The sequence below is a fragment of the Phyllostomus hastatus genome, unplaced genomic scaffold (genome assembly GCF_019186645.2).
Source record: "Phyllostomus hastatus isolate PE091 unplaced genomic scaffold, TTU_PhHast_1.1 phas_scaffold_114, whole genome shotgun sequence".
Taxonomy (NCBI): domain Eukaryota; kingdom Metazoa; phylum Chordata; class Mammalia; order Chiroptera; family Phyllostomidae; genus Phyllostomus; species Phyllostomus hastatus.
Genome location: NW_025334006.1, coordinates 8,338,720 through 8,357,136, shown reverse-complemented (window position 1 = coordinate 8,357,136; position 18,417 = coordinate 8,338,720). Strand labels below are relative to the sequence as shown.

The 18,417-nt window shown below is 39.4% G+C and overlaps 1 protein-coding gene across 4 annotated transcripts in view; it reads left to right on the top strand.

The window, feature by feature from the left end:
- Positions 1 to 18,417, top strand: part of MKLN1 (muskelin 1) — a 335,011-nt gene that overhangs the window by 61,565 nt on the left and 255,029 nt on the right. The window lies entirely within an intron of this gene.

Genomic DNA, 18,417 nt, shown 5'->3' with positions numbered 1-18,417 from the left:
AAGCTCGTGTTTTATTTCTCTTTTTCGCCTAGCACAAGCTGGGAGGTACGCAGTAAATGTTTTTGAATGAGAGATTGCACTAGGAAAATGGAAAATATACTGAAGATTTCAGTTAAAGTGATATATTTAACAATGCCTGGCACATAGTAGGTGCCGGGCACCATATAAGCATTATTAACTATTTTAATTATTAATTTAGTAAAATAAATGCTGAGATTGAGTGTGCAGACTGGAAGTTGGGGGTGAGGAGGTGGAGGTGCACTCAGGGAAGCCTTCCAAGAGGCAGTATCATTCAGCTTAGTTTTGATCAGCGAGTGGGCGTTAGCCAGTAAGAGAAGAGGGCTAAGTGCGTTCCAGGAAGAAGGAACATTGTGTGCAGAGCTAGAGAGGCGTGAAAAAGCACAATACATTCAGGGAGCTCCGAGTAGGGAAGTACAACTGGAGCTCCATCCTCATTGTGACATACAGCGTATTTGAGATTAGAGGCTCTGAAATGAAAGAAAACAAATGACACATTGTGTCACCCTAGCTTTTAGCATTAACTAAATACCCAGTCATGGACTAAGTCGCTAGGGAATTTTAAGTTGTTCAGTATAACACTTGCCCTGTACAAATGCTGTTAGTGGCTCTGAGGTCAGCCCTTTCTGGTCTTCTGATAGAGGAAATAAATTCACTGAGTTTACCTTTTTTTTTTCAAAGTAATTGGGATGAATTACAAAAAAGTCGATGGGCTCATAGAATAGATGAAGATGTTTTTGCATAGTAGTGTCGACCTGAGGGCCAAATCCTATCCACCACATGTTTTTATAATTATGATTTTTTGGAACACTGCCATGCCCACTTGTTAATACGTAGTCTAGCATTGCTTTGTCACGACAATGGCAGGGTTGAGTAGCTGTGACAGAGGCTGTATGGCCTGCAAAGCCTAATATTGCTGGCTCTTTACAGAACACGTTTGCCAGTCCTGTTCTACAGTCATCTCTTCTAATCTAATGACAAGTAAAAACCACCTACATGTTTAAGACAGGGGATTGATTTACGAGTAGTTTAGAACCAAAGTGGCAAACAATAGGTTATTAATTTTTAAAAATTTCACTTCCAAGGAGAGAGAAGATTGCAAATATGTTAGCCATAAAGGGTGCAATAAACATGAATAATGAATGAACACAGGTTCTGCGATTGGCCTTCAGATTTGACTCTGAGCTTCCTGTCAGTTAGAAAAAAAGGGGGGAGAGTGGGGAATTGGTCATCTGTATTAGTTACCTATTGCTTCATAACAAGCCACCTTAAAAGTTAGTGGCTTAAAACAGCTACCATTTATTACTCCTCATGAGACTGTGCATTGGCTGCGTGGTTCTGCTAATCTGGGCTGGGCCGCACTCATCTTGGTGGGCTTGCTCATGTATTTGTGGTCAGCTGGTGTGCGAGCTCTGGAGTGACTGGTCTGGATGGCCCATTCCCACTCCACGTGGTCTCCCACCCACCCTCCCGAGGGCTAGCCTGGCTTGTTCACATAGCAGTGGCAAGTTCCAAGACAGAAAGTAGAAGCATACACTTGAGGTTTAGGCTTGGAACTGGAACCATTGTTGCTTCTGTTGCAGTCTAGTGGCCAAAACAAGCCAAAAGGCCAGCCTAGACTCAGTGGCCTAGGTGGGGAAATAGACTCTAACTTGGGAGGAGCTGCAAAGTCACATTAGAAAGGGCAGGGAAACAGGAGGGAGAGAATTGGAGCCATGATTGAAATCAATCAATCAGCATCTAAAACAGCATGTATTCCAACCATAAATTTCTCCTAGAAAGTCATCTCTGTGGTCTAAATGGCAAAGGAATAGTCATCATACATCTATTTAGCACGCCCTACAGATATGAATCATCAATATCTTCAACTAAGAGGACCAATATCCGCTAGCTAATGACACATGCAGAGGAGGAATGGAAAGAAGCCTGTCAGGAGTGTGGTACTGTCATGAGACCCAGACCCATATAAAAGTGTCACCTTGATGAATTTCTTCATGGAATCCAAATCAGATGTAATGGATTAAAGGGATGAGAAAAACCTGTCACAGGAGTTAACAATGACTAAATAAATGTTAGCCTTTGAGACTAGAGCCTAAACAGACCTACAACCTTCTTACCAACCATTCCCACTCTTCTCTACTTTCATTATTAGGTGGCATTAAAAGTGGCCACTGTAGCCCTCACTGGGTGGCTCAGTTGGTTGGAGTATTGTCCCGAACCAGAGGTGTCTAACCCGCAGCCCAACACAAAATTGTAAATGTACTTAAAACATTATGAGATTTTTTTTTGTCTTCTTTAGTGTTTGTGTATTTAATGTGTGGCCCAAGACAACTCTTCTTCTTCTAGTGTGGCCCAGAGACGCCAAAAAGTTGGACACTCCTAACCATACCCCAAAAGTTGGGGGTTCGATTCCTGGTCAGGGCACATACCTAGGTTACAGGTTTAATCCCTGGTCAGGATGCATACAGAAGACAACTGATTGATGTTTCTCTCTCACATCCATGTTTCTCTCTCCCTCTCTCTCTTCTCCTTCCTCTCTTTAAAATCAATAAATACCCTCAGGTGAGGATTTAAAAAATAAAATGAAAAGGTAGAAAAATTGGTCACTGTATTCAAAGATGACACTGCTAACTATGGCTATAGATGTAATTGAAACAACAGAGAATAAGTACACTTTTTAAAACTCATTTGCCATGTGCTGATTTTAAAAAATGTATTGCTGGGACATCTTCTTTATTACCAAACTTGCCTCAATAAATAATGTTAAAAATAAATAGCAATAGTGATTTCAGAAATCTTCCTTAACTATTTTTTTCCTGGAGCCACGGGCTGCCCGTAGGAATAGAATAAACATAGGTAACCCTTGAGCCTTTGAGTCATTCAGAATCCCCCAAAACTAAAGAAAAAAATGCAAAACACTAAAAATGAAAACAAAACTCCCAAACCACTCAGACAAGCCGCACAGCCCAGGACTGGGAACGCTGTCTCTGGCCCAGAGCCAGTCCGGGTGTTTGGACTTGTTTGCAAGAAGCCAGCGCCTTTGTACACTGGGTCTTCCGTGGAGCTGCCACCATCAGGCTTCTGTAGTGGCAGTGGCAGTGCGTGGGGATGAACAGGACAGAATTCAGGGAACTATTAGATGACTGTTGGCTCAGACATCAGGACCAGCTGTGAATGAAAACACATTTCAACTTCGATACAGGGAAAAGGAACTGAGCTGTTGATACCACTGAAGAGGTGGAGACAGACCTTCGGGATATTTACAGACGACGTGTTTCTGGGAGGGTCAGGGAACACAAGGCTGTGTCAGGAAGGGCAAATGAAGCTTCCAAAATCTGGGTGCAGAAAATCAGAAGTTAACCTCTGGGTAGGTCACATAAAAGTTAAATGATATATATAAAATTTCTGGTCGAGTACTTAGAAGGGTAGTCTTCAACAAATGTTGTTTCCTCCCCTCTCTCTGCATCTCCCACCTACTTTAGGGATTCCTTAAAAAAACAAAAGACCTGCCAGGCAGCTGCCACTGGAAAGATGTCAGGTAGGATAAGCTGCTGATCGTGCTAACTATCAACAAAATTCCCACTCAGGTGGGTGGAGCAGGGCCTGTCACCTCTCCATCCCCTCTCCTCATCACAGCCTGGAGGCAGCACAAAGACATTCTTTCCCTCCTGCAGAGGAAGTGTGTGTGTTCCCTCAGACCTACCTTGGCATTCCTTGATGTCTTAGAGGAGCAGATGACCCCAGCTGAGCAAGACAGTCAGCAGAACAGCAGCCCTTGATGCTGCAATTGGAAATTTCCATTCTTTGCTTGCAGCTCTGAAAAAAAAAAAATCTGAAGAGCCCAGGAGCTGGGAAATTTCCACGATGGAAAATTTTAACATATTCTTTAGCTCTAAACTATGCAGGTTTATAGAGACTATTTTTTTTTCTTTTGGTGATTTTCTTCTTTCACAATAATTTATGAAGATGGTAACACTACAGCTGTGGGGATAAGGAAAGCAAGATGACTTGGAGGGGAATGGGCATGGTTTGGCTGGTGGGAGCCGGAGCCATATACATGTTTGACCACCTGAACTGTAGAAATGCAGATCACTGCAAGATCCACAAGCTGGGAACTCATCCAAATAGAAATAGTTTGCCCAGGAGCACTGCAGGGAAATCTGTGCAAAGAGAAGTGGAAAGTGGATGGATACAACTTGGGACCAGGAGATGGTGAGGTCTGCTGCTAGGAAAAGAGACCTCAGGCAGATTCCTTCCACCACTGCTTCTTAAACCTAAATGTGCACACAGATCACCTGAGAATCTTGTTAAGATATAGATTCAGGTTCGGTGAGTCTGGGGTGGGCCCGAGACTCTGTGTTTCTTCTTTCTCCCCTCTTTTATTGAATTTATTGGGGTGGCACTGGTTAGACTCTGTGTTTCTAACTGGCTCCCGGGTGATGCTGATGCTGCCCCGCTAAGGACCACACTGCGAGCAGCCAGGCCATACACAACAGGTCCTCCTCCTGATGAGGTCAGCTTGTCTTCCATAGCAAAACACAGTCAAAGGGCAAAGACCAGCAGGAGGAGAGCTCCCTTGGGGTTGTTTTCTCAGGTAACAAAGCTGAGGTCTCAGAGTAGAACTGAATGTCTTCGGACAAGATGCTCCATGCAAGTCTGGTTAGAGTGGATCTTTTGAAATGTGGGGATGCAAATAGTTACCAGAAGCCTGCCCAGAGACAAACGGATGGTTTCTAGAATACAGTGCCTTTGCAGAGACACCCCTATAACAAGTTGGTGGAGATTCCCAGGCTGGTCCTCTGACCTGAGTGACTGTCCAGTATTGTGGCATGTGGGGTGAAACACCAATGAAATAGTTTCAATTACTGAAGGAAGACTGTTGGCCAGAATGGTATAAAGGAGAAAAGGAAAATAAATTAGTTCCATCCCAGCCGGGATCGTTTTCTCACTTTTATCAAAATAAAAAAGCAATAGGAGAATTTTCTATTTTCTTAACAGCTATCTCACCTTTGTGCTACCTATTTGAGAGGGAGTGAGAGAGGTATCAAAATCTGTGGCAACTTTATTCCATAGTGTTACCTCCAATTGATCTGTAATGTATCTGCTGTGTGTATCTTTAAAGCAACATTTGTCTTATTTTTCATTTTCCATTCAATTGAGTTTTGGATGGGTTATTACCACTTACTTTTCAAATTAAAGTATACAGAGGAGCATATGGGGAAAAAGGAGGAGGGAAATTACTAGCGTGAAAATGTACTGAAATCAGAGTGTAACAAGCATGAAATAACTTTGATAATATAATAAAAAGTATTAAATTAATGTTAAAAGTAAATAACCATCATAATATCCTAACATTTACATAATATTTTAAAATTCTAAATGGCTTAGGGCATTAAGGATTTGGGCTTCTAGAAACTGGTTGATGTCTTCTCTTTCAAAAAATCTTCACTGTGGGGTAAGGTATGATTCAGCATTGAAATGAACCTCCTGATTGTTTAAGTAAAAGACATCAATTTGATCTTTTTCTTACTATAGGTCTCAATGAGCAATTATTCACCTAAGAACCATCTTAAAACTTACAGCCAATGAAGCAGAATTTGTCTGATTCACCTAAAGTCTATCTTTTTCAGTAATAAACATAATAGTTATACAATTTAACATTATGAAGCATTTATAACAGGTGAGATGCTTAATCCTTGCAACAACTTTATAAAATGGGTACCGCAATTATATAAATGAGAAACGGGAATTTTGAGAACTTAAGTGAACTGCCTGGGATCCATATATTCTGGCCAAGCAGGGAATAACCAGCCCCACTTACTCTAGCGCTCTTTCCAAATGCCACAGCTACATCTCAGCTTTATTTCCCTCAACCCAGACAGATGGATAGGCACTCCTTCTCAAGTATAACAACTTCACAAAACCCCATTCAAATACTGAATGTGTTGTTGGTTGCTTACAGCCGCTATTGCTCTAGCAGTGCAGTAAATCCAGGAAAATGCTTTTGAAGAGCTCATTAAAACTGCTAAAATAATGTCTTAGAAACAGGTGCATTCGTTAGCTGGAATGCAGACAATTATGCTAATATCGAATTCAGGTGACAAATTTAAAGCCATCAAAATCATGGAGGGTAAAAGGATTTTCAAAGTTAAAGGTAACTTCTTCCTTTCTAGGGCTCTTTGTTGAGCATGTGATTGCCTTTACAGCTGTCAACAAGGGGACCTCCAATGTGAACACACAAAAATAAAGTCGATTTTGCACTATCATATCCCCTTTATAAATTCATGGGTCTCTATTCAGGAAGAGAAAGGTAAGGAATTGCCTATAACCCTAGTGCTATTTTCTAAGTAGGAAATGTGGCACCTCATTTACAATTGATTGTCAGATTGAGTCCTAGGGTAGAGAGAAACTTAAAAGAGGTGGTTAAAGTATATGGACAGTGATTCCAGGTTTGGATAAGATGGAGCAACAGCTATTTAATTTTGTCCCTTTTTTTCTCATCTTGAAGATATAGTGAGCATGAAATATATATGTGACTATATATATATATATTTAGGGGGCTGTATACCAGATTGTTAACAACAGTTATGCCAGAATGATTTTGATTTTCTCTTTGGGAGGTATTTTTGTATTTCTCAAGTTTTCTACAATGCATATGTGTTACTTAGTAAATTTTAAAATTATTAAAAATTATTATGGAGCAATTAGCCTCTATAATTCAGTTGCTTAACCTACAAATTTGGATTACTATTTAATTGCCTAGCACATGGGAGCTGGCTGAAATGTTTCCCCAAAATCCTTTAATCTCAAATCCAGGAATCTGTGGAAACACTGATTTCTCCTTTCAGAAGAAAATATTAAAAAAAAAAGAGGACTAGGTATCCAGCCAGCTTATAAACAATTATTTTTGAGGTGTTATTCTTCAGCACCTCAATCAAGTGGGCATTCACCAAAGTGAATACATCTGCCACCTGCAAAGGGAAAAAGACTAAGCAGCCTTTTAAGGCAAATTAACTTCATTTTTAATATTTTTAGTTACATACTCTGGGAAGAATTTGTGAACTAATACTTGACACATTGATTTTTTTTCAAATGGTGTGCTCTGGTGATTACATTACTGATTGTAAGATATAAATAATGAAGCTGCTATAGACTTGAACACACATACTTACAGAGCATGTTTACACATGCTGATGTGTGTGTGTTGGGCTAGATAGCTTGAAATTAAGCAGAAAGACTCCTTGAACAGTGTTAGTCCTATTTTTGTTTTCCTTCCTCTGTGACTCTTCTACTCTGCCCTGTACATTATTACTTTCTTTTTTCTACACAGTTTAAAAACAGCATTGACCCAATTTTAAATGAAAAGCTATATAGAAGTTAGGAGAAACCTCCTTGGGTTGGGATTGGATAAGCATATACTTTTATATACATGTACACATACTGATAACATGTATGCATAGCTCAATTCTTGCTCCAAACTGCCGTAAGTCTCAATACCTGGGACTTAAATAGAGTGTGGTCACTTCCTTTGACTGCTGGACAGCTCCTAGTCTCCTGGGAACACTCTCCCACCCACTTCATCTCCTGTTTAATTCTCAGAACTGCCAGCCCCACAGAAGATGCAGGTACAAGACCAAGTGAGGAAGGTTGTCAAAAAAGACTCCTATTATTCCAATATGGTGCATTGCCATTATAATCTAGAGGGTACGCTTCAGAGCAAGAATCTAAAGATGAAAGAAACTCGAAAGGTCACTGTAGTCAAGTTTTCTTTAAATGTATATATCTCTTCTAGAGCATACCTGGTAGTCATCCATTCTGATCTTGAAAATTTCAATGATGGAAACTGTTCTACTTTTTGTTCACTTTTATACTGAGAGATGGGTAGACAAAAAGGGCACAAATAGCATTACAATCACAATCAAGTGGGCAATACGAAAGAGAAAAAAATGAATTCTTCCTGCCACCCTTTACAAAATCAACTATTTTGGAATTTCTGTTACTGATCTAAGATCCATTCTCCAGTATTAAATAAATATAACCCTGTAGGGTCCATGGGGAATGTAAAGAAGCCAAACCATTTGGCTTAAAAATTTTGGAAATTTTATTGGTTCATGGTACCCATCACACCATGAGAAACAGATCCTGAAAAGGAACATTGTGTAAAGAATTTATAAGCATCAATGCCACAGTAGTTCCTAAGTCTCTCCCTAATCCGGCTCTTTTTGTCACTGTGACACCCATACAACAAAAGAGAATCTCTGAGATTATTTTATCCACAAGCATTTCCTACACTTACAAGTACTATCTAGTTTGAGCAAGGTGTTCCCAAGTTACCTAAATTGTACATCTGATGTACTCTTTTCAAAGGAAACTGAGAGTTCAACAATACTCTGAAACAACTAAATGTGACAATGTAAAGAACAAAAACAACAAAAGAAGGTCCTTCAAAGAGTGTGCGCTGCAGAAACAGATACTCTGCCTTTACACATTGGCTATGTGGGAGGTTCTTGAAAACAAATTTAAAATGAAAGTGGTGCTGAATTTTGGGCATACAAATTCAGAAAATTAATTATCTAATATAGGGGATAGGAGACTGTGATATAATTTTGGCTAAGTAAATAGAAGGAAGAGGGTTTTAAAAAATTATTTTAATGAATTGTTTTTAAAAAACTATTAGAAAAATTCAAACAGCACAAAAAATATAAGAGAGAAGACAAACAAAAATACCCCATATACCACCACCTAAAAAGAACTTTCATAGATTTTATGGAATATCATTATAGACAGGGAAATGAGGGATATTTTAGAATTTTAAAAAGCAACTTGCCTTCAGGCAACTAAACATGGTCTTGTTGATAATGGTCTAAAGAGACCCAAAACCCAGCTTTTTAAACTGTTTCACCTGAAATGTGATGAGAGGAAGTAAAAAGAGAAAGAATTCTCAGTTCATAAGCAACTATAAAAATGTGAGTTCAGTAAAAATAAGCAGATATTTTTATTTTCGTCAACATATCCATAATCTGACCCTTCATTCAGCTGCATCTAAACCTATTACAGTAACAGAAGTTTTCATAATGCTTTTTGGTTTACAAATCAACTTTACACTGACTCTCATGACCATATGAAACAATCAGGATTGATATCTAGTTGACACATATTCACTTGACTATTCTAGTTGCTTATGACCAGGTGTCCAATCTGCTTTATTAGATGTCTATTTTGATTGGTCAGGGCCAGTTCCATACCAGTTATTATATATCACATCAAGTAACATATCTACTGTTTTTTCCTCTTTTTCTGAGCATACTAAATTTTCCCTGAGCAAGGTTTGTGCTCTTAACTTTCTAATTTTTATTATTTTTTAATATGTCATTTTAACCCCATTCATTTCTCTTGCAAAGGTGAAAATATTTTTTGTTTGTTTCTTTATAAAAAAGAAAGAGTAAAATTCCCCTTCCCCCGCTTATGAGTATACCTCATGAAAATCACAGTCATGCAAAGACTTAACTGGAAATTTTCAAATTCAAAGGAAATTTTACTCATTTATGTTGCAAAAATCAGGGGCATCATTGTCTCCATTATCTGTGTTAAATTTGGTAAGCATTGACACTGATTATTCTAATGGCTGATTATTCCAGTTACTTCTATTGAAAAATTTTATGGTAACTATCCCCTCCTACTTACATTTGACTAATGCTAATACAAAATTAGATACCATTTCCTGACCTACTAACCAACTTACATTGAGAGAATGCAAGTTAAGTAGGTGGAAGAAGAAAGCTAATATTTCCTTGGTAAACCACATATCATAATGGAAGGTAATTGCTTAATCAAAAGTATTGACTTTCTGTGCAATAATAGCTCTGTTTATCTTATAAATACTAGGATATTAGATCACCTGATCATTTTTCTGGGGATAAAGGCATAAATAATTTTAGTAAATTAATATTTTTCCACTGACATGTTTTAATTTAAAGATATACTTTCACTTTAATTGGTCCTTAATTGAGAGTGGCACTTAACCATTCTCTTACAGTCCATACTTATGCATATCAAGCAATAGGCGCAAAGTTCAAGCTTCTACTGCTTGCTTTTATTTTTATTGTAGATAAAGAATAGGAACCACATTCAACATAAAGGCATAAAGCCACACTTAAAACACTTCTTCTGCCCTCCTTAAATTCATTAAGTGGCCACCTCAATTCTTTGTTCTTTGAAATTTCCTAATCAGGCACAGTATACCCACTTTGGTGCCAAATGCCTACATTTGTATAGGGATTTAATGTGTATGAAGCACATTTTGCATATGGCATTTGATCCAGATACAAGGAGAATCACTTTGGCCATTTCTGTTTATAATTTAAACCCCCAAGTCCCACAGCCATATACTCAGGCAGTTGTGGGAGGTATTTTTTAATGAAAAATAGAGACATTTATTGAAGAAGATACAAGAAATATTGTACATAGGACAATGATGCTTCAGTCCCCTCAAAGGAGGCACCTTGGCCCTCACATAGTTCTCCCAGTTGCCATCAGCTGCCCCATCATATTTTGACTTTAGTGGTATTGCCTTTGGTTATTAAAAAGAAACCTTATGATTGATTTAATAATGTTCAATTTAAAGTGCAGGATTCTTTTTTTGCCATTTCAGAAGTAGAACATCTAAAAGGCTCTCCAGTGATCTAAGTGATTCTGTTTTACTTAGATTCCTGGAAATTGTCAAAGGGCTTTAAGGGAGGAGGAAAAAAAAAGAATGAGGACATTTTCCCTGTGGGCAATTGGGGAAAACAAAAATATTTTTGTGTTGTAGAGACTTCTCAGGAAAGGAGCGTTGGCCAGCAGCAGCATCTGTGCAAGGGGAATTTCCACATTTGGGAAAACATGGTCATAATTAATGACTGAGGAAAGCCAAGAAAATGGACCATGTTGGAAAAATATGATCTTCAGTGGCCATATCATTGTCAACTGATTGGGTCAGAAAATTTGATTGTTTTAGAAAGAGATTTTTATTTGTGGATATTTGACTATAGATCCTTCCTTCTGTGGATTTAATAAATACCCTGTTCTTGCCTGGGGAATCAGCTTTGTCTAGTCAGACCCACTCTCTCTGTCCCTCTCTGCCCTCAGGGAGTATTTGCGTTAGACTTCTGGCCTGGACACTGGCTTGTAGTCTTTTGCTTTGAACATGATACTTCGGACTAGCCAGCAGGGCTATTAGCATCCATTAGAACAGAGATGATTATCCGGGATTCTTGGACAAGGGCGGAAGGATGAGATTGCATGATCCTAATGCAGCCATCATTTATTGAAGACTCCATGTCCTAGACCCTGTGCTAAGAACACTGAAAAGCTATCCTGACTTAGACAAGAGGAAACTGAGGCTTAAGGAATTTAAGTAACTTACCTAGAGTCCTGCAACTTTTAGCTCCCTAGCCATCCTTCTTCTGTCTCCTCATCTTGTATGTAAAGTCTACTCCCTAAATTGGAACTCACCCTGCATACAACTCTAGATTACTTAACGACTCCTTTCCTCTTCCTCTTCCTTTTCTCCAGATCACTGTGTTTAAACTAGATCTGGTCTTGGGGTCGTGCTCATCAGAGAACTCCATGGCTACATATCATTCTCAAGACGGCAAATCTGGGTTAGCAGGCTCAGCACCATTTATGTCTCTACTAAGGGAATGAGTGTGGTCAGAATAATCTCGCCCCAAGAGATCATTTTGGTTTTCTTTTATCTCAGTGGTCCATTTTATTTAAAAAGTTATGATCATCTTTTGCCTCTTCTCTCATAATTTTCTCAAGATCAGAATATAGCTTACTGAATTTCAACATATTTGCCAAGGTGTAGGCCAAGTTTTTCCAAGAAGGAACTATAGCTAAGAAAAATAAGTCCCATATTTGACATGTAGATGAGGCGTCCAGTAGAGAATCTATAAAATGCAGAATACTGTTTTCTGAAATGAAAAAAACTGCAGGTTAAATCATGTCCCTCTGAAGCAAGAATTTCGTACTAAACCCATACGACGTGGCTTCTAAAATTAGCCTTGACCTGCATCTGCCATGAATACGAGAAAACAACCCTAACTGGGATTAAAGAGTCTAATGGCCTGGATTGGACCTCACTGGGTGATATAATTAAAAAAATCATAGCATCTTGTGAATAATTTAATATATTTCTTTTCTGTTGAACTTAAAACAAGTCGATTAAATCTTGTTAATATTTGCTTTCAGAGTGCTTCTTAGACATAGCCAGACATTATTTACCTTTATTTAGAAATGTAAAAATCTGGGAGACTTCAGGCAAGATGGAGGCATAGGTGGACACACCATACCTCCACGCACAACCAAGATTAGAACAACAACAATTTAGAAGCAGAATAACACCCAGAACTGATAGAGAATTTATCTGAATGGAAGTCGGACGGCCAAGAAGTTGAAGTAGACCCGTTCACCCAGACAGGTAGGCAGGGCAGAGCCAGGCGGGAGCGGGTCAGCAGCGGCTCGCGGTGATCGGGGAGAACTCGGCGCGAACTGGGTGCAAGCTCGGCGTGTGAGCCATCCAGAGCGCACAAGATCGCAGTGGTGTGAGTGCGCAAGAGGAGGCTGGCGGACCCAGTGAGGCAGTGATTGTGGACCAGGGCAGGGCCCGCGACCCAGGATCCCAGAGAAGGGCCTGTGTTCTCAGGAGAATGGAACTACCGCCATTGTCTCCGCCCCTGAACCCGTCCCTGAACCCATCCCCACATACAACGTCCCAATCTAGCGACTGGCGTGCCCAGCCCCGGTAAATACCTAAGGCTCCGCCCCTCACCGTAACAAGAGCGACCAGACCAGAACAAAAAAGAAAAAAAAAAGGTGAGATAGGGAGAGACATGTTTCCAACAGAAGAACAGATCAGTCCCCCAGGACTCATCCTTTTGAGCGACCAAGAAATAGCCAATCTATCAGATGCACAGTTCAAAACACTGATGATCAGAAAGCTCACGGATTTGGTTGATTTTGGGTGCAAATTAGATGAAAAGATGCAGGTCACCATAAAAGAGATGAAGGAAGATACACGGAGGAGGGCCAGGAAGGAAACTGGGTCTCAAAACAATACAGTGAACCAGAAGGAAGATAGAAACAACCAGGCAGGAAAGCATGAAGAAATAAGAATTCAAAAAAATGAGGAGAAACTTAGGAACCTCAAGGACACCTTTAAACGTTCCAACATCCAAATTATAGGGGTACCAGAAGGGGAAGGGGAAAAGCAACAGATTGAGCACGTATTTGAACAAATAAAGGAGAACTTCCCCAATCTGGCAAAGGAAATAGTCTTCCAAGAAATCCAGGAAGCTCAGAGAGCCCCAAAGAAGTTGGACCCAAGAAGAAACACACCAAGGCACATCATAATTACATTAGCCAAGGTAAAAACGAAGGAGAGAATCCTAGAAGCAGCAAGAGATAAGGGGACAGTAACCTACAAAGGAGTTCCCATCAGACTATCAGCTGATTTCTCAAAAGAGACCTTACAGGCAAGAAGGGGCTGGAAAGAAATATTCCAAGTCATGAAAGACAAGGACCTATATCCCAGATTACTCTATCCAGCAAAGCTTTCATTTAGAATGGAAGGGCAGATAAAGTGCTTCTCAGATAAGGTCAAGTTAAAGGAGTTCATCATCACCAAGCCCTTATTTTATGAAATGTTAAAGGGACTTATCTAAGAAAAGAAGATAAAGAAAAAAACATGTACAGTAAAAGGACAGCAAACTCACAATTATTAACAACCACACCTAAAGCAAAACCAAAAGAAACTAAGCAAACAACTAGAACAGGAACAGAACTACAGAAATGGTGGTCACATGGAGGGTTAGCAACAGGGGAGTGGGAGGAGGAGAGAGGGGGAAAAGGTACAGAGAATAAGTAGCATAGATTGTAGGTTGAAAATAGATAGGGGGAGGGTAAGAATAGTATGGGAAATGTAGAAGCTAAAGAACTTATAAGTATGTCACATGGACATGCCTAAAGGGGGGGATATGGGTGGGAGAGGGTGTACAGGGTGGAGGGGAGTGAAGGGGGGAAAATGGGACAACTGTAATAGCATAATCAATAAAATATATTTTTTAAAAAAGAAATGTAAAAATCAAAGGGATATATTCGTTTTTTACTGCTGTGTAACTAATTGCTACAAACTTAAGGGATTCGAACAACATCTCATTAATTAGCTCACAGTTCTGTAGGTGAGAAGTCTGGGTGGGTTTGGCTGGGTACTCTGCTTAGTGCCCTACAGTGTAGAAATCAAGGTATTAGTCAGGCTGGACTCTTACCTGGGGAAGAATCTGCTTCAAGGCTTATTCACATCACTGACAGAACTCAGTTCCTGTGTCTGGAGCTCTGAGGTCCTCATTTTCTTTCTAGCTACCAGCCCAGAGGTGCCAACTTCTAGAGGCCACACACATTCCTTCTCATGTGGTCTTCTCTATCTTCAAAACCAGCAATCACTGTCTAATCTCTCTCACATTTAGAATCTCTTCTACTTCCTCTTCTGCTACCAACTGAGGAAAAATATTCTTCTAAAGGGCTCACCTGATTGGGTCAGACCCACCTGAAAAAACTCTCTAAATCTTAAAGTAAAATGACTTGGCACTTTAATTACATCTGCAAGATCCCTTCACAGCAGTACCTAGATTAGTGACTGAAGCAGTGACCTAGATTAGTGTCTGACTGAATGACCAGGAGATGGGAATCTTGGGGAGCTATCTTTAGAATTCTGATAACCATAAGGAAATAGAGTTAACCCAGTTCGCCTGAGATAGAAATCTGGAAATAGGCTCCCTTCAGAGACCCTATTTAAATTTTAATTTAAAAATTTAACCAAAGAATTGAATGTAATTTTAATTTTATTCATTTTTGTTTTTTTATACAGATATTTTATTTTTTTATTCTTTTAAAGATTTTATTTATTTATTTTTAGAGAGGGAAGGGAAGGAGAAAGAGAGAGAAAGAGAGAAACATGAATGTGTGGTTCTTGGGGGCCTTGGCCTGCAACCCACGCATGTGCCCTGACTGGGAATCGAACCTGCGATGCTTTGGTTCGCAGCCCGCGCTCAATCCACTGAGCTATGCCAGCCAGGGCCAGATGTTTTATTTTTTTTAACATGAATATTTTGGAGTTCAAATTCCATATTTTTACTGATGCATTATCAAAAATGTCAAGACTGTTTTTGGAACCTCTGTTTCAGGGGCCTGTAAATGTCCAAGAGGTAACATGCAAGCATGAAGCTAGACATGGGTGTGTGTGTGTATGGGGTGGGGGGGGACAGAGGAAGAAAGGGGAGGGGCTGAGATTGTGGTGAGTACAGAGAAACAGTTTATTTCTATTTTTAATATAGTCCCTGAAGACCTTTGAAGATGATCTTTTGTTATTTTCTGTTGTCAAGTCCCAAAGTTCAAAACCCTTGGGATTCTTTGTGTGCAATTTATGAGCAGTATTTGAGGACATTTCTAAACATAGGGACATTTGGGAGTATGCTGGGTCAGCATCACTAGGATGCTATGCTCCTAGTGTGGATGTGAACTTTCCGAAGTTTGTGTTGCACAGTATCAGTGTGCCATGGCCGACCAGACGCATGGGAGGCTGAGTGTGGGCTGGGCCCATCGGCCCAGTGAGCCAGATCCAGAAGGCTGGACCTGCAGGGTGTCACTTCAGCACTGAGAAGGTATAGGCAGGGCTGAGAGGATCCTAGAAAGGGAGATGAAGGAAGATTGCATATTAATTTCTCTGATTTTAACATTTTAGCTAGAGGACAGCCTATTGAAAAATCTGGTTTTCTGGTGAAGAAAGTGGAAGTAGTTTTAGTCTTTGGGAAGAACATAAATAGATATGTGAAAATGTCAGAAAAGGCAGAAAATTTCAGATATAAGTATTTCTCTCTTCTTCCATGAATATTTGGGTTTTCCCCTACTTGAAAGCCTGGCTGAAAATAAAGGAGAAGAGGACATTTCCCAGATGGTTCTTTTAAATTGTCCCAGACCTTTACAAAATGGTGAGAAAATGTAATCATATTATTAGGCAATATTCTGTGTTCATGGATAGGAAGAATTAACATCACTAAAACATCCATATTACCCAAAGCAATCTATAGATTCAACATACTCCCTATTAAAATACCATGGCATATTTCATTGATCTAGAACAAATACTCCAAAAATTTATATAGAACCAAAAAAAGACACCAAGTAGCCTCATCAGTCTTAAGAAAGAAGAATAAAGTTGGAAGAATCACAATACCTGCTATAAAACTATACTACAAGGCCACTGTAATCAGAACAGCCTGGTATTGGCATAAGAATGGACACATGGATCAATGGAACAGAATAGAGAGCCCAGAAATAAATCCACATCTCTATGGTCAATTAATACTTGACAAAGGGGGGCATGAGCATATAATAAAGTAAAAATAGTGTCTTCAATAAATGGTGTTGAGAGAGCTGGACTGGTACATGCAAAAAAAATGAAACCAGACCACCAACTTACACCATACACCAGAATAAACTCCAAATGGATAAAAGACTTAAATACAAGTTGTGATACCATAAAAGTCTTAGCAGAAAACATAGGCATAAAATTTCAGATATCCCACATAGCAGTGTCTTTGCCAATATATCTCCTAGGGCAAGGGAAATAAAGAAAAAAATTAACAAATGGGACTACATCAAATTAAAAAGCTTCTGCATGGCTAAAATGAAAAGGGAACTGACCGTATGGGAAAACATATTTGCCAATGATACATTGGACAAGGACTTAATCTCCAAAATATATAAAGAACTTATATGACTCAACACCAGGAAGACAAACAATTCAATTAAAAAATGGGCAAAGACTCTGAATAGACACTTCTCCAAGGAGGACATACAGAGGGCACATAGACATATGAAAGGATGCTCAGCATCACTAACCATCAAAGAGATGCAAATTAAAACCACAATGAGATACCACCTCACACTTGTCAGAATGGCTATTATTAATAAATCAAATAACAGCAAGTGCTGGCAAGGATGTGGAGAAAAAGGAACCCTAGTGCACTGTTGGTGGGAAGGTGGACTAGTGTAGCCACAGTGGAAAACAGTATGGAATTTCCTCAAAAAATTAAAAATAGAACTGCCTTTTGACCCAGCAATTTCGCTGCTGGAAGTATACCTTAAGAATCCCGAAACACCAATTCAAAAGAACTTATGCACCTTTATGTTCGTAGCAGCCCTATATACAATAGCCAAGTGCTGAAAACAGCCTAAATGCCCATCAGTGGATAAGTGGATCAAAAAACTGTGGCACATTTACACAATGGAATACTACGCAGCAGAAGGAAAGAAGGAAATCCTACCTTTTGCAACAGCATGGATGGAACTGAAGAATACACGTATTAAGCTAAGTGAAATATGCCAGTCAGTGAGAGACAAATACCATATGATCTCACTTATAAGAGGAATCTAATGAACAAAATAAACCAATGAAGAAAATAGAACCAGAGACATGGAAACATGGAACAGATTGACAGTGGCCAGAGGGGAGGAGGGAAAGGGAAAGGACTAGTCAAAGAACATGTATGAATGACCCATGGACATAGACAACGGTGTGGGGATTGACTGTGGGAGCAGGGGGTATGCTGGGCAGAGGAGGGCAAAAGGGAAAAATTGAGACAACAATTTTTATTGTTAACAGAATAATAATAAAAAATTTTTAAGTCCTTTCTTCTATTATTGGCTGGGACACTGGATGGTTGGTTGGTGATGCTATTTAATAAGACAGATAGGCTGGGACTAAGAAGTGTGACGGACCATGTTCATTTCCTCCCCAACAGCCTCTCTTCCCCTTTGCTAACAGAGCCCTGACCTTATTGAGGATGGCAGTATATCTAGCCCCAAGTGATAAATCATGATTGGCACAATTCAATCATAATAATCCCATTCTTTTTTGCTAGATACTCAATTTCCCCATCTCCTTTGCAGTTAAGGGTGATTCATTTATGGCTAAAACAACCTAAGTGAAAATCTTCTGGGGATAGATATGACAGTCTGGAACACCATCACGGTGTCTGGAGTCATGGCTGCCATCATGTGACTACAAAACTAAAGACATGATGGTTAAAGGCCAAAATGTTAAGGATGGTGAAGTAGAAAAAAAAATACTACTTGATGATTTAGAAATTGCAGCTGAACCAACACCAGCAACCATTTATTGCCAGGTATCATGTTTATGAAAAAGTAAAACTATTTATTTAAGCATCTTGTTGTTATTTGATACCAGAAGGTTAAGAGCTCTCCTTTGGCCATGTTCAGTTTGAGATGCCTATTGGATATCCATGTGGAAGTACCTGTCTAATTTATTCCCTTCCACAATGAAATAATTTCTAGACAATT